At 47.1% G+C, this 14,741-nt stretch overlaps 42 non-coding genes across 42 annotated transcripts; all 42 read left to right on the top strand.

Annotated features, from left to right (window-relative positions):
- The first annotated feature begins 159 nt into the window (after positions 1 to 159).
- LOC145154787 (5S ribosomal RNA) lies at positions 160 to 278 on the top strand. The gene has a single exon (XR_013735249.1). It is a non-coding gene; the product is annotated as a 5S ribosomal RNA (ribosomal RNA).
- Positions 279 to 509: 231 nt separating this feature from the next.
- Positions 510 to 628, top strand: LOC145155439 (5S ribosomal RNA). Its single transcript, XR_013735879.1, has one exon. It is a non-coding gene; the product is annotated as a 5S ribosomal RNA (ribosomal RNA).
- Positions 629 to 856: 228 nt separating this feature from the next.
- Positions 857 to 975, top strand: LOC145148302 (5S ribosomal RNA). The gene has a single exon (XR_013729192.1). It is a non-coding gene; the product is annotated as a 5S ribosomal RNA (ribosomal RNA).
- Positions 976 to 1,205: 230 nt separating this feature from the next.
- Positions 1,206 to 1,323, top strand: LOC145150145 (5S ribosomal RNA). The gene has a single exon (XR_013730971.1). It is a non-coding gene; the product is annotated as a 5S ribosomal RNA (ribosomal RNA).
- A 229-nt stretch (positions 1,324 to 1,552) lies between these two features.
- Positions 1,553 to 1,672, top strand: LOC145149780 (5S ribosomal RNA). Its single transcript, XR_013730627.1, has one exon. It is a non-coding gene; the product is annotated as a 5S ribosomal RNA (ribosomal RNA).
- A 230-nt stretch (positions 1,673 to 1,902) lies between these two features.
- Positions 1,903 to 2,021, top strand: LOC145144751 (5S ribosomal RNA). The gene has a single exon (XR_013725755.1). It is a non-coding gene; the product is annotated as a 5S ribosomal RNA (ribosomal RNA).
- Positions 2,022 to 2,252: 231 nt separating this feature from the next.
- On the top strand, positions 2,253 to 2,371 carry LOC145144948 (5S ribosomal RNA). Its single transcript, XR_013725946.1, has one exon. It is a non-coding gene; the product is annotated as a 5S ribosomal RNA (ribosomal RNA).
- Positions 2,372 to 2,601: 230 nt separating this feature from the next.
- LOC145145782 (5S ribosomal RNA) lies at positions 2,602 to 2,720 on the top strand. Its single transcript, XR_013726739.1, has one exon. It is a non-coding gene; the product is annotated as a 5S ribosomal RNA (ribosomal RNA).
- A 230-nt stretch (positions 2,721 to 2,950) lies between these two features.
- Positions 2,951 to 3,069, top strand: LOC145155440 (5S ribosomal RNA). Its single transcript, XR_013735880.1, has one exon. It is a non-coding gene; the product is annotated as a 5S ribosomal RNA (ribosomal RNA).
- Positions 3,070 to 3,298: 229 nt separating this feature from the next.
- LOC145144122 (5S ribosomal RNA) lies at positions 3,299 to 3,417 on the top strand. The gene has a single exon (XR_013725140.1). It is a non-coding gene; the product is annotated as a 5S ribosomal RNA (ribosomal RNA).
- Positions 3,418 to 3,645: 228 nt separating this feature from the next.
- LOC145149781 (5S ribosomal RNA) lies at positions 3,646 to 3,765 on the top strand. The gene has a single exon (XR_013730628.1). It is a non-coding gene; the product is annotated as a 5S ribosomal RNA (ribosomal RNA).
- Positions 3,766 to 3,995: 230 nt separating this feature from the next.
- LOC145145783 (5S ribosomal RNA) lies at positions 3,996 to 4,114 on the top strand. The gene has a single exon (XR_013726740.1). It is a non-coding gene; the product is annotated as a 5S ribosomal RNA (ribosomal RNA).
- A 230-nt stretch (positions 4,115 to 4,344) lies between these two features.
- Positions 4,345 to 4,463, top strand: LOC145148672 (5S ribosomal RNA). Its single transcript, XR_013729545.1, has one exon. It is a non-coding gene; the product is annotated as a 5S ribosomal RNA (ribosomal RNA).
- Positions 4,464 to 4,694: 231 nt separating this feature from the next.
- Positions 4,695 to 4,813, top strand: LOC145143833 (5S ribosomal RNA). Its single transcript, XR_013724865.1, has one exon. It is a non-coding gene; the product is annotated as a 5S ribosomal RNA (ribosomal RNA).
- Positions 4,814 to 5,044: 231 nt separating this feature from the next.
- On the top strand, positions 5,045 to 5,163 carry LOC145152380 (5S ribosomal RNA). The gene has a single exon (XR_013732900.1). It is a non-coding gene; the product is annotated as a 5S ribosomal RNA (ribosomal RNA).
- A 229-nt stretch (positions 5,164 to 5,392) lies between these two features.
- LOC145152381 (5S ribosomal RNA) lies at positions 5,393 to 5,511 on the top strand. Its single transcript, XR_013732901.1, has one exon. It is a non-coding gene; the product is annotated as a 5S ribosomal RNA (ribosomal RNA).
- A 230-nt stretch (positions 5,512 to 5,741) lies between these two features.
- Positions 5,742 to 5,860, top strand: LOC145143834 (5S ribosomal RNA). Its single transcript, XR_013724866.1, has one exon. It is a non-coding gene; the product is annotated as a 5S ribosomal RNA (ribosomal RNA).
- Positions 5,861 to 6,092: 232 nt separating this feature from the next.
- On the top strand, positions 6,093 to 6,211 carry LOC145144727 (5S ribosomal RNA). The gene has a single exon (XR_013725732.1). It is a non-coding gene; the product is annotated as a 5S ribosomal RNA (ribosomal RNA).
- A 229-nt stretch (positions 6,212 to 6,440) lies between these two features.
- On the top strand, positions 6,441 to 6,559 carry LOC145153556 (5S ribosomal RNA). The gene has a single exon (XR_013734057.1). It is a non-coding gene; the product is annotated as a 5S ribosomal RNA (ribosomal RNA).
- Positions 6,560 to 6,791: 232 nt separating this feature from the next.
- LOC145152382 (5S ribosomal RNA) lies at positions 6,792 to 6,910 on the top strand. The gene has a single exon (XR_013732902.1). It is a non-coding gene; the product is annotated as a 5S ribosomal RNA (ribosomal RNA).
- Positions 6,911 to 7,139: 229 nt separating this feature from the next.
- On the top strand, positions 7,140 to 7,258 carry LOC145155441 (5S ribosomal RNA). Its single transcript, XR_013735881.1, has one exon. It is a non-coding gene; the product is annotated as a 5S ribosomal RNA (ribosomal RNA).
- Positions 7,259 to 7,488: 230 nt separating this feature from the next.
- On the top strand, positions 7,489 to 7,607 carry LOC145154462 (5S ribosomal RNA). Its single transcript, XR_013734934.1, has one exon. It is a non-coding gene; the product is annotated as a 5S ribosomal RNA (ribosomal RNA).
- Positions 7,608 to 7,837: 230 nt separating this feature from the next.
- LOC145149783 (5S ribosomal RNA) lies at positions 7,838 to 7,957 on the top strand. The gene has a single exon (XR_013730629.1). It is a non-coding gene; the product is annotated as a 5S ribosomal RNA (ribosomal RNA).
- A 229-nt stretch (positions 7,958 to 8,186) lies between these two features.
- On the top strand, positions 8,187 to 8,305 carry LOC145146856 (5S ribosomal RNA). The gene has a single exon (XR_013727780.1). It is a non-coding gene; the product is annotated as a 5S ribosomal RNA (ribosomal RNA).
- A 230-nt stretch (positions 8,306 to 8,535) lies between these two features.
- LOC145144950 (5S ribosomal RNA) lies at positions 8,536 to 8,654 on the top strand. The gene has a single exon (XR_013725948.1). It is a non-coding gene; the product is annotated as a 5S ribosomal RNA (ribosomal RNA).
- Positions 8,655 to 8,884: 230 nt separating this feature from the next.
- LOC145145784 (5S ribosomal RNA) lies at positions 8,885 to 9,003 on the top strand. The gene has a single exon (XR_013726741.1). It is a non-coding gene; the product is annotated as a 5S ribosomal RNA (ribosomal RNA).
- A 230-nt stretch (positions 9,004 to 9,233) lies between these two features.
- On the top strand, positions 9,234 to 9,352 carry LOC145138690 (5S ribosomal RNA). Its single transcript, XR_013721663.1, has one exon. It is a non-coding gene; the product is annotated as a 5S ribosomal RNA (ribosomal RNA).
- A 231-nt stretch (positions 9,353 to 9,583) lies between these two features.
- Positions 9,584 to 9,702, top strand: LOC145143835 (5S ribosomal RNA). The gene has a single exon (XR_013724867.1). It is a non-coding gene; the product is annotated as a 5S ribosomal RNA (ribosomal RNA).
- Positions 9,703 to 9,933: 231 nt separating this feature from the next.
- On the top strand, positions 9,934 to 10,052 carry LOC145144728 (5S ribosomal RNA). The gene has a single exon (XR_013725733.1). It is a non-coding gene; the product is annotated as a 5S ribosomal RNA (ribosomal RNA).
- Positions 10,053 to 10,281: 229 nt separating this feature from the next.
- Positions 10,282 to 10,400, top strand: LOC145137478 (5S ribosomal RNA). The gene has a single exon (XR_013721090.1). It is a non-coding gene; the product is annotated as a 5S ribosomal RNA (ribosomal RNA).
- A 231-nt stretch (positions 10,401 to 10,631) lies between these two features.
- Positions 10,632 to 10,750, top strand: LOC145143836 (5S ribosomal RNA). Its single transcript, XR_013724868.1, has one exon. It is a non-coding gene; the product is annotated as a 5S ribosomal RNA (ribosomal RNA).
- A 231-nt stretch (positions 10,751 to 10,981) lies between these two features.
- Positions 10,982 to 11,100, top strand: LOC145146968 (5S ribosomal RNA). Its single transcript, XR_013727888.1, has one exon. It is a non-coding gene; the product is annotated as a 5S ribosomal RNA (ribosomal RNA).
- A 227-nt stretch (positions 11,101 to 11,327) lies between these two features.
- LOC145152383 (5S ribosomal RNA) lies at positions 11,328 to 11,446 on the top strand. The gene has a single exon (XR_013732903.1). It is a non-coding gene; the product is annotated as a 5S ribosomal RNA (ribosomal RNA).
- A 230-nt stretch (positions 11,447 to 11,676) lies between these two features.
- Positions 11,677 to 11,794, top strand: LOC145150754 (5S ribosomal RNA). The gene has a single exon (XR_013731563.1). It is a non-coding gene; the product is annotated as a 5S ribosomal RNA (ribosomal RNA).
- Positions 11,795 to 12,025: 231 nt separating this feature from the next.
- LOC145146574 (5S ribosomal RNA) lies at positions 12,026 to 12,144 on the top strand. The gene has a single exon (XR_013727512.1). It is a non-coding gene; the product is annotated as a 5S ribosomal RNA (ribosomal RNA).
- A 223-nt stretch (positions 12,145 to 12,367) lies between these two features.
- LOC145145768 (5S ribosomal RNA) lies at positions 12,368 to 12,486 on the top strand. The gene has a single exon (XR_013726726.1). It is a non-coding gene; the product is annotated as a 5S ribosomal RNA (ribosomal RNA).
- Positions 12,487 to 12,710: 224 nt separating this feature from the next.
- On the top strand, positions 12,711 to 12,829 carry LOC145149366 (5S ribosomal RNA). Its single transcript, XR_013730224.1, has one exon. It is a non-coding gene; the product is annotated as a 5S ribosomal RNA (ribosomal RNA).
- Positions 12,830 to 13,059: 230 nt separating this feature from the next.
- On the top strand, positions 13,060 to 13,178 carry LOC145145823 (5S ribosomal RNA). The gene has a single exon (XR_013726778.1). It is a non-coding gene; the product is annotated as a 5S ribosomal RNA (ribosomal RNA).
- Positions 13,179 to 13,406: 228 nt separating this feature from the next.
- LOC145149097 (5S ribosomal RNA) lies at positions 13,407 to 13,525 on the top strand. The gene has a single exon (XR_013729957.1). It is a non-coding gene; the product is annotated as a 5S ribosomal RNA (ribosomal RNA).
- Positions 13,526 to 13,754: 229 nt separating this feature from the next.
- On the top strand, positions 13,755 to 13,873 carry LOC145147380 (5S ribosomal RNA). The gene has a single exon (XR_013728286.1). It is a non-coding gene; the product is annotated as a 5S ribosomal RNA (ribosomal RNA).
- Positions 13,874 to 14,099: 226 nt separating this feature from the next.
- Positions 14,100 to 14,218, top strand: LOC145147979 (5S ribosomal RNA). The gene has a single exon (XR_013728877.1). It is a non-coding gene; the product is annotated as a 5S ribosomal RNA (ribosomal RNA).
- Positions 14,219 to 14,447: 229 nt separating this feature from the next.
- LOC145148436 (5S ribosomal RNA) lies at positions 14,448 to 14,566 on the top strand. Its single transcript, XR_013729320.1, has one exon. It is a non-coding gene; the product is annotated as a 5S ribosomal RNA (ribosomal RNA).
- The last annotated feature ends 175 nt before the right edge of the window (positions 14,567 to 14,741 follow it).

The following is a 14,741-nucleotide window of genomic DNA, read 5'->3' on the forward strand; positions in this document are numbered from 1 at the left end:
GCTATTTCTATGCTCGGGTGGCATCCGTTTCATGGTTAATGGTTTTCGTATTTTTGGAACGGAGACGATCGGTCACGTGGGTCCCACGCCTCGCGTACGAAAACAAAGGAGGTTCTGCGTCTTTTAAGACATAAAAGCAATAAGCATGGATAGTATTTCGGGTGCGATCATACCAGCACTAATGCACCGGATCCCATCAGAACTCCGCAGTTAAGCGTGCTTGGGCGAGAGTAGTACTAGGATGGGTGACCCCCTGCGAAGTCCTCGTGTTGCACCCCCCTTTTTCGTTTGCCCGTTTGCGTTTTTTTAGATTTTACGTGCGTTTTTTTTTTGTTTTTTTTTTCTTTCTTGCTATTTCTATGCTCGGGTGGCCTCCGCTTCATGGTTCATGGTTTTCGTATTTTTGGAACGGAGCCGATCGGTCACGTGGGTCCCACGCCTCGCGTACGAAAACAAAGGAGGTTCTGCGTCTTTTAAGACATAAAAGCAATAAGCATGGATAGTATTTCGGGTGCGATCATACCAGCACTAATGCACCGGATCCCATCAGAACTCCGCAGTTAAGCGTGCTTGGGCGAGAGTAGTACTAGGATGGGTGACCCCCTTGGAAGTCCTCGTGTTGCACCCCCCTTTTTCGTTTGCCCGTTTGCGTTTTTTTAGATTTTACGTGCGGTTTTTTTTTGTTTTTTTTCTTTCTTGCTGTTTCTATGCTCGGGTGGCATCCGTTTCATGGTTGATGGTTTTCGTATTTTTGGAACGGAGCCGATCGGTCACGTGGGTCCCACGCCTCGCGTACGAAAACAAAGGAGGTTCTGCGTTTTTTAAGACATAAAAGCAATAAAAAGGATAGTATTTCGGGTGCGATCATACCAGCACTAATGCACCGGATCCCATTAGAACTCCTTAGTTAAGCGTGCTTAGGCGAGAGTAGTACTAGGATGGGTGACCCCCTGGGAAGTCCTCGTGTTGCACCCCCCTTTTTCGTTGCCCGTTTGCGTTTTTTTAGATTTTACGTGCGGTTTTTTTTTGTTTTTTTTTTCTTTTTCGCTATTTCTATGCTCGGGTGGCCTCCGTTTCATGGTTCATGGTTTTCGTATTTTTGGAACGGAGCCGATCGGTCACGTGGGTCCCACGCCTCGCGTACGAAAACAAAGGAGGTTCTGCGTCTTTTAAGACATAAAAGCAATAAGCATGGATAGTATTTCGGGTGCGATCATACCAGCACTAACGCACCAGATCCCATCATAACTCCGCAGTTAAGCGTGCTTGGGCGAGAGTAGTACTAGGATGGGTGACCCCTGGGAAGTCCTCGTGTTGCACCCCCTTTTTCGTTGCCCGTTTGCGTTTTTTTAGATTTTACGTGCGGTTTTTTTTTTGTTTTTTTTTCTTTCTTGCTGTTTCTATGCTCGGGTGGCCTCCGGTTCATGGTTGATGGTTTTCGTATTTTTGGAACGGAGTCGATCGGTCACGTGGGTCCCACGCCTCGCGTACGAAAACAAAGGAGGTTCTGCGTCTTTTAAGACATAAAAGCAATAAGCATGGATAGTATTTCTGGTGCGATCATACCAACACTAATGCACCGGATCCCATCAGAACTCCGCAGTTAAGCGTGCTTGGGCGAGTGTAGTACTAGGATGGGTGACCCCCCTGGGAAGTCCTCGTGTTGCACCCCCCTTTTTCGTTGCCCGTTTGCGTTTTTTTAGATTTTACGTGCGGTTTTTTTTTGTTTTTTTTTTCTTTCTTGCTATTTCTAGGCTCGGTTGGCCTCCGCTTCATGGTTCATGGTTTTCGTATTTTTGGAACGGAGCCGATCGGTCAGGTGGGTCCCACGCCTCGCATACGAAAACAAAGGAGGTTCTGCGTCTTTTAAGACATAAAAGCAATAAGAATGGATAGTATTTCGGGTGCGATCATACCAGCACTAATGCACCAGATCCCATCAGAACTCCGCAGTTAAGCGTGTTTGGGCGAGAGTAGTACTAGGATGGGTGACCCCCTGGGAAGTCCTCGTGTTGCACCCCCCTTTTTCGTTTGCCCGTTTGCGTTTTTTTAGATTTTACGTGCGGTTTTTTTTTTGTTTTTTTTTCTTTCTTGCTATTTCTATGCTCGGGTGGCCTCCGGTTCATGGTTGATGGTTTTCGTATTTTTGGAACGGAGTCGATCGGTCACGTGGGTCCCACGCCTCGCGTACGAAAACAAAGGAGGTTCTGCGTCTTTTAAGACAGAAAAGCAATAAGCGTGGATAGTATTTCGGGTGCGATCATACCAGCACTAATACACCGGATCCCATCAGAACTCCGCAGTTAAGCGTGCTTGGGCGAGAGTAGTACTAGGATGGGTGACGCCCTGGGAAGTCCTCGTGTTGCACCCCCCTTTTTCGTTGCCCGTTTGCGTTTTTTTAGATTTTACGTGCGGTTTTTTTTTTGTTTTTTTTTCTTTCTTTCTATTTCTATGCTCGGGTGGCATCCGTTTCATGGTTAATTGTTTTCGTATTTTTGGAACGGAGACGATCGGTCACGTGGGTCCCACGCTTCGCGAACGAAAACAAAGGTGGTTCTGCGTCTTTTAAGACATAAAAGCAATAACCATGGATACTATTTCGGGTGCGATCATACCAGCACTAATGCACCGGATCCCATCAGAACTCTGCAGTTAAGCGGGCTTGGGCGAGAGTAGTACTAGGATGGGTGACCCCCTGGGAAGTCCTCGTGTTGCACCCCCCTTTTTCGTTGCCCGTTTGCGTTTTTTTAGATTTTACGTGCGGTTTTTTTTTTGTTTTTTTTTCTTTCTTGCTATTTCTATGCTCGGGTGGCCTCCGCTTCATGGTTCATGGTTTTCGTATTTTTGGAACGGAGCCGATCGGTCACGTGGGTCTCACGCCTCGCGTACGAAAACAAAGGAGGTTCTGCGTCTTTTAAGACATAAAAGCAATAAGCATGGATAGTATTTCGGGTGCGATCATACCAGCACTAATGCACCGGATCCCATCAGAACTCCGCAGTTAAGCGTGCTTGGGCGAGAGTAGTACTAGGATGGGTGACCCCCTTGGAAGTCCTCGTGTTGCACCCCCCTTTTTCGTTTGCCCGTTTGCGTTTTTTTAGATTTTACGTTTTGTTTTTTTTTGTTTTTTTTCTTTCTTGCTATTTCTATGCTCGGGTGGCCTCCGCTTCATGGTTTATGGTTTTCGTATTTTTGGAACGGAGCCGATCGGTCACGTGGGTCCTACGCCTCGCGTACGAAAACAAAGGAGGTTCTGCGTCTTTTAAGACATAAAAGCAATAAGCATGGATAGTATTTCGGGTGCGAACATACCAGCACTAATGCACCGGATCCCATCAGAACTCCGCAGTTAAGCGTGCTTGGGCGAGAGTAGTACTAGGATGGGTGACCCCCTGGGAAGTCCTCGTGTTGCACCTCCTTTTTCGTTGCCCGTTTGCGTTTTTTTAGATTTTACGTGCGGTTTTTTTTTGTTTTTTTTTCTTTCTTGCTATTTCTATGCTCGGGTGGCCTCCGGTTCATGGTTGATGGTTTTCGTATTTTTGGAACGGAGTCGATCGGTCACGTGGGTCCCACGCCTCGCGTACGAAAACAAAGGAGGTTCTGCGTCTTTTAAGACATAAAAGCAATAAGCATGGATAGTATTTCTGGTGCGATCATACCAACACTAATGCACCGGATCCCATCAGAACTCCGCAGTTAAGCGTGCTTGGGCGAGTGTAGTACTAGGATGGGTGACCCCCCTGGGAAGTCCTCGTGTTGCACCCCCCTTTTTCGTTGCCCGTTTGCGTTTTTTTAGATTTTACGTGCGGTTTTTTTTTGTTTTTTTTTTCTTTCTTGCTATTTCTAGGCTCGGGTGGCATCCGTTTCATGGTTAATTGTTTTCGTATTTTTGGAACGGAGACGATCGGTCACGTGGGTCCCACGCCTCGCGAACGAAAACAAAGGTGGTTCTGCGTCTTTTAAGACATAAAAGCAATAAGCATGGATAGTATTTCGGGTGCGATCATACCAGCACTAATGCACCGGATCCCATCAGAACTCTGCAGTTAAGCGGGCTTGGGCGAGAGTAGTACTAGGATGGGTGACCCCCTGGGAAGTCCTCGTGTTGCACCCCCCTTTTTCGTTGCCCGTTTGCGTTTTTTTAGATTTTACGTGCGGTTTTTTTTTTGTTTTTTTTTCTTTCTTTCTATTTCTATGCTCGGGTGGCCTCCGCTTCATGGTTTATGGTTTTCGTATTTTTGGAACGGAGCCGATCGGTCACGTGGGTCCCACGCCTCGCGTACGAAAACAAAGGAGGTTCTGCGTCTTTTAAGACATAAAAGCAATTAGCATGGATAGTATTTCTGGTGCGATCATACCAGCACTAATGCACCGGATCCCATCAGAACTCCGCAGTTAAGCGTGCTTGGGCGAGAGTAATATTAGGATGGGTGACCCCCTGGGAAGTCCTCGTGTTGCATCCCCCTTTTTCGTTGCCCGTTTGCGTTTTTTTAGATTTTACGTGCGGTTTTTTTTTTGTTTTTTTTTTCTTTCTTGCTATTTCTATGCTCGGGTGGCCTCCGCTTCATGGTTCATGGTTTTCGTATTTTTGGAACGGAGCCGATCGGTCACGTGGGTCCCACGCCTCGCATACGAAAACAAAGGAGGTTCTGCGTCTTTTAAGACATAAAAGCAATAAGAATGGATAGTATTTCGGGTGCGATCATACCAGCACTAATGCACCGGATCCCATCAGAACTCCGCAGTTAAGCGTGTTTGGGCGAGAGTAGTACTAGGATGGGTGACCCCCTGCGAAGTCCTCGTGTTGCACCCCCCTTTTTCGTTTGCCCGTTTGCGTTTTTTTAGATTTTACGTGCGGTTTTTTTTTTGTTTTTTCTTCTTTCTTGCTATTTCTATGCTCGGGTGGCCTCCGCTTCATGGTTCATGGTTTTCGTATTTTTGGAACGGAGCCGATCGGTCACGTGGGTCCCACGCCTCGCGTACGAAAACAAAGGAGGTTCTGCGTCTTTTAAGACAGAAAAGCAATAAGCGTGGATAGTATTTCGGGTGCGATCATACCAGCACTAATGCACCGGATCCCATCAGAACTCCGCAGTTAAGCGTGCTTGGGCGAGAGTAGTACTAGGATGGGTGACCCCCTGGGAAGTCCTCGTGTTGCACCCCCCTTTTTCGTTGCCCGTTTGCGTTTTTTTAGATTTTACGTGCGGTTTTTTTTTTGTTTTTTTTCTTTCTTGCTATTTCTATGCTCGGGTGGCATCCATTTCATGGTTAATGGTTTTCGTATTTTTGGAACGGAGACGATTGGTCACGTGGGTCCCACGCCTCGCGTACGAAAACAAAGGAGGTTCTGCGTCTTTTAAGACATAAAAGCAATAAGCATGGATAGTATTTCGGGTGCGATCATACCAGCACTAATGCACCGGATCCCATCAGAACTCCGCAGTTAAGCGTGCTTGGGCGAGAGTAGTACTAGGATGGGTGACCCCCTGGGAAGTCCTCGTGTTGCACCCCCCTTTTTCGTTTGCCCGTTTGCGTTTTTTTAGATTTTACGTGCGGTTTTTTTTTGTTTTTTTTTCTTTCTTGCTATTTCTAGGCTCGGGTGGCCTCCGCTTCATGGTTCATGGTTTTCGTATTTTTGGAACGGAGCCGATCGGTCACGTGGGTCCCACGCCTCGCATACGAAAACAAAGGAGGTTCTGCGTCTTTTAAGACATAAAAGCAATAAGCATGGATAGTATTTCGGGTGCGATCATACCAGCACTAATGCACCGGATCCCATCAGAACTCCGCAGTTAAGCGTGTTTGGGCGAGAGTAGTACTAGGATGGGTGACCCCCTGCGAAGTCCTCGTGTTGCACCCCCCCTTTTTCGTTTGCCCGTTTGCGTTTTTTTAGATTTTACGTGCGGTTTTTTTTTTGTTTTTTCTTCTTTCTTGCTATTTCTATGCTCGGGTGGCCTCCGCTTCATGGTTCATGGTTTTCGTATTTTTGGAACGGAGCCGATCGGTCACGTGGGTCCCACGCCTCGCGTACGAAAACAAAGGAGGTTCTGCGTCTTTTAAGACAGAAAAGCAATAAGCGTGGATAGTATTTCGGGTGCGATCATACCAGCACTAATGCACCGGATCCCATCAGAACTCCGCAGTTAAGCGTGCTTGGGCGAGAGTAGTACTAGGATGGGTGACGCCCTGGGAAGTCCTCGTGTTGCACCCCCCTTTTTCGTTGCCCGTTTGCGTTTTTTTAGATTTTACGTGCGGTTTTTTTTTGTTTTTTTTTCTTTCTTGCTATTTCTATGCTCGGGTGGCATCCGTTTCATGGTTAATGGTTTTCGTATTTTTGGAACGGAGACGATTGGTCACGTGGGTCCCACGCCTCGCGTACGAAAACAAAGGAGGTTCTGCGTCTTTTAAGACATAAAAGCAATAAGCATGGATAGTATTTCGGGTGCGATCATACCAGCACTAATGCACCGGATCCCATCAGAACTCCGCAGTTAAGCGTGCCTGGGCGAGAGTAGTACTAGGATGGGTGACCCCCTGGGAAGTCCTCGTGTTGCACCCCCCTTTTTCGTTTGCCCGTTTGCGTTTTTTTAGATTTTACGTGCGGTTTTTTTTTTGTTTTTTTTTTCTTTCTTGCTATTTCTATGCTCGGGTGGTCTCCGCTTCATGGTTCATGGTTTTCGTATTTTTGGAACGGAGCCGATCGGTCACGTGGGTCCCACGCCTCGCGTACGAAAACAAAGGAGGTTCTGCGTCTTTTAAGACATAAAAGCAATAAGCATGGATAGTATTTCGGGTGCGATCATACCAGCACTAATGCACCGGATCCCATCAGAACTCCGCAGTTAAGCGTGCTTGGGCGAGAGTAGTACTAGGATGGGTGACCCCCTGGGAAGTCCTCGTGTTGCACCCCCCTTTTTCGTTGCCCGTTTGCGTTTTTTTAGATTTTACGTGCGGTTTTTTTTTGTTTTTTTTTCTTTCTTTCTATTTCTATGCTCGGGTGGCCTCCGCTTCATGGTTGATGGTTTTCGTATTTTTGGAACGGAGCCGATCGGTCACGTGGGTCCCACGCCTCGCGTACGAAAACAAAGGAGGTTCTGCGTCTTTTAAGACATAAAAGCAATAAGCATGGATAGTATTTCGGGTGCGATCATACCAGCACTAATGCACCGGATCCCATCAGAACTCCGCAGTTAAGCGTGCTTGGGCGAGAGTAGTACTAGGATGGGTGACCCCCTTGGAAGTCCTCGTGTTGCACCCCCCTTTTTCGTTTGCCCGTTTGCGTTTTTTTAGATTTTACGTTTTGTTTTTTTTTTGTTTTTTTTCTTTCTTGCTATTTCTATGCTCGGGTGGCCTCCGCTTCATGGTTTATGGTTTTCGTATTTTTGGAACGGAGCCGATCGGACACGTGGGTCCTACGCCTCGCGTACGAAAACAAAGGAGGTTCTGCGTCTTTTAAGACATAAAAGCAATAAGCATGGATAGTATTTCGGGTGCGATCATACCAGCACTAATGCACCGGATCCCATCAGAACTCCGCAGTTAAGCGTGCTTGGGCGAGAGTAGTACTAGGATGGGTGACCCCCTGGGAAGTCCTCGTGTTGCACCTCCTTTTTCGTTGCCCGTTTGCGTTTTTTTAGATTTTACGTGCGGTTTTTTTTTTGTTTTTTTTTTCTTTCTTGCTATTTCTATGCTCGGGTGGCCTCCGGTTCATGGTTGATGGTTTTCGTATTTTTGGAACGGAGTCGATCGGTCACGTGGGTCCCACGCCTCGCGTACGAAAACAAAGGAGGTTCTGCGTCTTTTAAGAAATAAAAGCAATAAGCATGGATAGTATTTCTGGTGCGATCATACCAACACTAATGCACCGGATCCCATCAGAACTCCGCAGTTAAGCGTGCTTGGGCGAGTGTAGTACTAGGATGGGTGACCCCCCTGGGAAGTCCTCGTGTTGCACCCCCCTTTTTCGTTGCCCGTTTGCGTTTTTTTAGATTTTACGTGCGGTTTTTTTTTGTTTTTTTTTCTTTCTTGCTATTTCTAGGCTCGGTTGGCCTCCGCTTCATGGTTCATGGTTTTCGTATTTTTGGAACGGAGCCGATCGGTCACGTGGGTCCCACGCCTCGCATACGAAAACAAAGGAGGTTCTGCGTCTTTTAAGACATAAAAGCAATAAGAATGGATAGTATTTCGGGTGCGATCATACCAGCACTAATGCACCAGATCCCATCAGAACTCCGCAGTTAAGCGTGTTTGGGCGAGAGTAGTACTAGGATGGGTGACCCCCTGCGAAGTCCTCGTGTTGCACCCCCCTTTTTCGATTGCCCGTTTGCGTTTTTTTAGATTTTACGTGCGGTTTTTTTTTTGTTTTTTTTCTTTCTTGCTATTTCTATGCTCGGGTGGCCTCCGCTTCATGGTTCATGGTTTTCGTATTTTTGGAACGGAGCCGATCGGTCACGTGGGTCCCACGCCTCGCGTACGAAAACAAAGGAGGTTCTGCGTCTTTTAAGACAGAAAAGCAATAAGCGTGGATAGTATTTCGGGTGCGATCATACCAGCACTAATACACCGGATCCCATCAGAACTCCGCAGTTAAGCGTGCTTGGGCGAGAGTAGTACTAGGATGGGTGACGCCCTGGGAAGTCCTCGTGTTGCACCCCCCTTTTTCGTTGCCCGTTTGCGTTTTTTTAGATTTTACGTGCGGTTTTTTTTTTGTTTTTTTTTCTTTCTTGCTATTTCTATGCTCGGGTGGCATCCGTTTCATGGTTAATTGTTTTCGTATTTTTGGAACGGAGACGATCGGTCACGTGGGTCCCACGCCTCGCGAACGAAAACAAAGGTGGTTCTGCGTCTTTTAAGACATAAAAGCAATAAGCATGGATAGTATTTCGGGTGCGATCATACCAGCACTAATGCACCGGATCCCATCAGAACTCTGCAGTTAAGCGGGCTTGGGCGAGAGTAGTACTAGGATGGGTGACCCCCTGGGAAGTCCTCGTGTTGCACCCCCCTTTTTCGTTGCCCGTTTGCGTTTTTTTAGATTTTACGTGCGGTTTTTTTTTTGTTTTTTTTTCTTTCTTTCTATTTCTATGCTCGGGTGGCCTCCGCTTCATGGTTGATGGTTTTCGTATTTTTGGAACGGAGCCGATCGGTCACGTGGGTCCCACGCCTCGCGTACGAAAACAAAGGAGGTTCTGCGTCTTTTAAGACATAAAAGCAATTAGCATGGATAGTATTTCTGGTGCGATCATACCAGCACTAATGCACCGGATCCCATCAGAACTCCGCAGTTAAGCGTGCTTGGGCGAGAGTAGTACTAGGATGGGTGACCCCCTGGGAAGTCCTCGTGTTGCATCCCCCTTTTTCGTTGCCCGTTTGCGTTTTTTTAGATTTTACGTGCGGTTTTTTTTTTGTTTTTTTTTTCTTTCTTGCTATTTGTATGCTCGGGTGGCCTCCGCTTCATGGTTCATGGTTTTCGTATTTTTGGAACGGAGCCGATCGGTCACGTGGGTCCCACGCCTCGCATACGAAAACAAAGGAGGTTCTGCGTCTTTTAAGACATAAAAGCAATAAGAATGGATAGTATTTCGGGTGCGATCATACCAGCACTAATGCACCGGATCCCATCAGAACTCCGCAGTTAAGCGTGTTTGGGCGAGAGTAGTACTAGGATGGGTGACCCCCTGCGAAGTCCTCGTGTTGCACCCCCCTTTTTCGTTTGCCCGTTTGCGTTTTTTTAGATTTTACGTGCGGTTTTTTTTTTGTTTTTTCTTCTTTCTTGCTATTTCTATGCTCGGGTGGCCTCCGCTTCATGGTTCATGGTTTTCGTATTTTTGGAACGGAGCCGATCGGTCACGTGGGTCCCACGCCTCGCGTACGAAAACAAAGGAGGTTCTGCGTCTTTTAAGACAGAAAAGCAATAAGCGTGGATAGTATTTCGGGTGCGATCATACCAGCACTAATGCACCGGATCCCATCAGAACTCCGCAGTTAAGCGTGCTTGGGCGAGAGTAGTACTAGGATGGGTGACGCCCTGGGAAGTCCTCGTGTTGCACCCCCCTTTTTCGTTGCCCGTTTGCGTTTTTTTAGATTTTACGTGCGGTTTTTTTTTTGTTTTTTTTCTTTCTTGCTATTTCTATGCTCGGGTGGCATCCGTTTCATGGTTAATGGTTTTCGTATTTTTGGAACGGAGACGATTGGTCACGTGGGTCCCACGCCTCGCGTACGAAAACAAAGGAGGTTCTGCGTCTTTTAAGACATAAAAGCAATAAGCATGGATAGTATTTCGGGTGCGATCATACCAGCACTAATGCACCGGATCCCATCAGAACTCCGCAGTTAAGCGTGCTTGGGCGAAAGTAGTACTAGGATGGGTGACCCCCTGGGAAGTCCTCGTGTTGCACCCCCCTTTTTCGTTTGCCCGTTTGCGTTTTTTTAGATTTTACGTGCGGTTTTTTTTTTGTTTTTTTTTCTTTCTTGCTATTTCTAGGCTCGGGTGGCCTCCGCTTCATGGTTCATGGTTTTCGTATTTTTGGAACGGAGCCGATCGGTCACGTGGGTCCCACGCCTCGCATACGAAAACAAAGGAGGTTCTGCGTCTTTTAAGACATAAAAGCAATAAGCATGGATAGTATTTCGGGTGCGATCATACCAGCACTAATGCACCGGATCCCATCAGAACTCCGCAGTTAAGCGTGTTTGGGCGAGAGTAGTACTAGGATGGGTGACCCCCTGCGAAGTCCTCGTGTTGCACCCCCCTTTTTCGTTTGCCCGTTTGCGTTTTTTTAGATTTTACGTGCGGTTTTTTTTTTGTTTTTTCTTCTTTCTTGCTATTTCTATGCTCGGGTGGCCTCCGCTTCATGGTTCATGGTTTTCGTATTTTTGGAACGGAGCCGATCGGTCACGTGGGTCCCACGCCTCGCGTACGAAAACAAAGGAGGTTCTGCGTCTTTTAAGACAGAAAAGCAATAAGCGTGGATAGTATTTCGGGTGCGATCATACCAGCACTAATGCACCGGATCCCATCAGAACTCCGCAGTTAAGCGTGCTTGGGCGAGAGTAGTGCTAGGATGGCTGACCCCCTGGGAAGTCCTCGTGTTGCACCCCCCTTTTTCGTTGCCCGTTTGCGTTTTTTTAGATTTTACGTGCGGTTTTTTTTGTTTTTTTTTCTTTCTTGCTATTTCTATACTCGGGTGGCCTCGCGTAAAAGTTGATGGTTTTCGTATTTTTGGAACGGAGCCGATCGGTCACGTGGGTCCCACGCCTCGCGTACGAAAACAAAGGAGGTTCTGCGTCTTTTAAGACATAAAAGCAATAAGCGTGGATAGTATTGCGGGTGCGATCATACCAGCACTAATGCACCGGATCCCATCAGAACTCCGCAGTTAAGCGTGCTTGGGCGAGAGTAGTACTAGGATGGGTGACCCCCTGGGAAGTCCTCGTGTTGCACCCCCCTTTTTCGTTTGCCCGTTTGCGTTTTTTTAGATTTTACGTGCGGTTTTTTTTTTGTTTTTTTTCTTTCTTGCTGTTTGTATGCTCGGGTGGCCTCCGCTTCATGGTTGATGGTTTTCGTATTTTTGGAACGGAGCCGATCGGTCACGTGGGTCCCACGCCTCGCGTACGAAAACAAAGGAGGTTCTGCGTCTTTTAAGACATAAAAGCAATAAGCATGGATAGTATTTCGGGTGCGATCATACCAGCATTAATGCATCGGATCCCATCAGAACTCCGCAGTTAAACGTGCTTGGCGAGAGTAGTATTAGGATGGGTGACCCCCTGGGAAGTCCTCGTGTTGCACCCCCCCCCCTTTTCGTTGCCAGTTTGCGTTTTTTCAGATTTTACGTGCGGTTTTTTTTTTGTTTTTTTTCTTTCTTGCTATTTCTATACTCGGGTGGCCTCGCGTAAAAGTTGATGGTTTTCGTATTTTTGGAACGGAGCCGATCGGTCACGTGGGTCCCACGCCTCGCGTACGAAAACAAAGGAGGTTCTGCGTCTTTTAAGACATAAAAGCAATAAGCATGGATAGTATTTTGGGTGCGATCATACCAGCACTAATGCACCGGATCCCATCAGAACTCCGCAGTTAAGCGTGCTGGGGCGAGAGTAGTACTAGGATTGGTGACCCCCTGGGAAGTCCTCGTGTTGCACCCCCCTTTTTCTTTGCCCGTTTGCGTTTTTTTAGATTTTACGTGCGGTTTTTTTTTGTTTTTTTTTTCTTTCTTGCTATTTCTATGCTCGGGTGGCATCCGTTTCATGGTTGATGGTTGTCGTAAACGGAGCCGATCGGTCACGTGGGTCCCACGCCTCGCGTACGAAAACAAAGGAGGTTCTGCGTCTTTTAAGACATAAAAGCAATAAGCATGGATAGTATTTCAGGTGCGATCATACCGGCACTAATGCACCGGATCGCATCAGAACTCCGCAGTTAAGCGTGCTTGGGCGAGAGTAGTACTAGGATGGGTGACCCCCTGGGAAGTCCTCGTGTTGCACCCCTTTTTTCGTTGCCCGTTGCGTTTTTTTAGATTTTACGTGCTTTTTTTTTGTTTTTTTTCTTTCTTGCTATTTCTATGCTCGGGTGGCCTCCGCTTCATGGTTGATGGTTTTCATATTTTTGGAACGGAGCCGATCGGTCTCGTGGGTCCAACGCCTCGCGTACGAAAACAAAGGAGGTTCTGCGTCTTTTAAGACATAAAAGCAATAAGCATGAATAGTATTTCGGGTGCGGTCATACCAGCACTAATGCACCGGATCCCATCAGAACTCCGCAGTTAAGCGTGCTTGGGCGAGAGTAGTACTAGGATGGGTTTTCCCCTGGGAAGTCCTCGTGTTGCACCGCCATTTTTCGTTGCCCGTTTGCGTTTTTTTAGATTTTACGTGCGGTTTTTTTTTTATTTTTTTTTCTTTCTTGATATTTCTATGCTCGGGTGGCCTCCGCTTCGTGGTTGATGGTTTTCGTATTTTTGAAACGGAGCCGATCGGTCACGTGGGTCCCACGCCTCGCGTACGAATACAAAGAAGGTTCTGCGTCTTTTAAGACATAAAAGCAATAAGCATGGATAGTATTTCGGGTGCGATCATACCAGCAGTAATGCACCGGATCCCATCAGAACTCCGCAGTTAAGCGTGCTTGGGCGAGAGTAGTACTAGGATGGGTGACCCCCTGGGAAGTCCTCGTGTTGCACCTTACTTTTTCGTTGCCCGTTTGCGTTTTTATAAATTTTACGTGGGGTTTTTTTTGTGTTTTTTTCTTTCTTGCTATTTCTATGCTCGGGTGGCCTCCGCTTCATGGTTGATGGTTTTCGTATTTTTGGAACGGAGCCGAGCGGTCACGTGGATCCCACGTCTCGCGTACGAAAACAAAGGAGGTTCTGCGTCTTTTAAGACATAAAAGCAATAAGCATGGATAGTACTTCGGGTGCGATCATACCAGCAGTAATGCATCGGATCCCATCAGAACTCCGCAGTTAAGCGTGCTTGGGCGAGAGTAGTACTAGGATGGGTGACCCCCTTGGAAGTCCTTGTGTTGCACCCCCCTTTTTCGTTGCCCGTTTGCGTTTTTTTAGATTTTACGTGCGGTTTTTTTTTGTTTTTTTTTCTTTCTTGCTATTTCTATGCTCGGGTGGCCTCCGCTTCATGGTTGATGGTTTTCGTATTTTTGGAACGGAGCCGATCGGTCACGTGGGTTCCACGCCTCGCGTAAGAAAACAAAGGAGGTTCTGCGTCTTTTAAGATATAAAAGCAATAAGCATGGATAGTATTTTGTGTGCGATCATACCAGCACTAATGCACCGGATCCCATCAGAACTCCACAGTTAAGCGTGCTTGGGCGAGAGTAGTACTAGGATGGCTGACCCCCTGGGAAGTCCTCGTGTTGCACCCCCCTTTTTCGTTGCCCGTTTGCGTTTTTTTAGATTTTACGTGCGGTTTTTTTGTTTTTTTTCTTTCTTGCTATTTCTATGCTCGGGTGGCCTCCGCTTCATGGTTGATGGTTTTCGTATTTTTGGAACGGAGCCGATCGGTCACGTGGGTCCCACGCCTCGCGTACGAAAACAAAGGAGGTTCTGCGTCTTTTAAGACATAAAAGCAATAAGCATGGATAGTATTTCGGGTGCGATCATACCAGCATTAATGCATCGGATCCCATCAGAACTCCGCAGTTAAACGTGCTTGGGCGAGAGTAGTATTAGGATGGGTGACCCCCTGGGAAGTCCTCGTGTTGCACCCCCCCCTTTTCGTTGCCAGTTTGCGTTTTTTTAGATTTTACGTGCGGTTTTTTTTTGTTTTTTTTTCTTTCTTGCTATTTCTATGCTCGGGTGGCCTCGCGTAAAAGTTGATGGTTTTCGTATTTTTGGAACGGAGCCGATCGGTCACGTGGGTCCCACGCCTCGCGTACGAAAACAAAGGAGGTTCTGCGTCTTTTAAGACATAAAAGCAATAAGCATGGATAGTATTTTGGGTGCGATCATACCAGCACTAATGCACCGGATCCCATCAGAACTCCGCAGTTAAGCGTGCTGGGGCGAGAGTAGTACTAGGATTGGTGACCCCCTGGGAAGTCTTCGTGTTGCACCCCCTTTTTTCTTTGCCCGTTTGCGTTTTTTTAGATTTTACGTGCGGTTTTTTTTTTGTTTTTTTTTCTTTCTTGCTATTTCTATGCTCGGGTGGCATCCGTTTCATGGTTGATGGTTGTCGTAAACGGAGCCGATCGGTCACGTGGGTCCCACGCCTCGCGTACGAAAACAAAGGAG

Source organism: Lactuca virosa, chromosome 1, assembly GCF_052849685.1.
Source record: "Lactuca virosa cultivar CGN04683 chromosome 1, Lactuca_virosa_CGN04683_v6, whole genome shotgun sequence".
NCBI classification, from domain to species: Eukaryota; Viridiplantae; Streptophyta; class Magnoliopsida; order Asterales; family Asteraceae; genus Lactuca; species Lactuca virosa.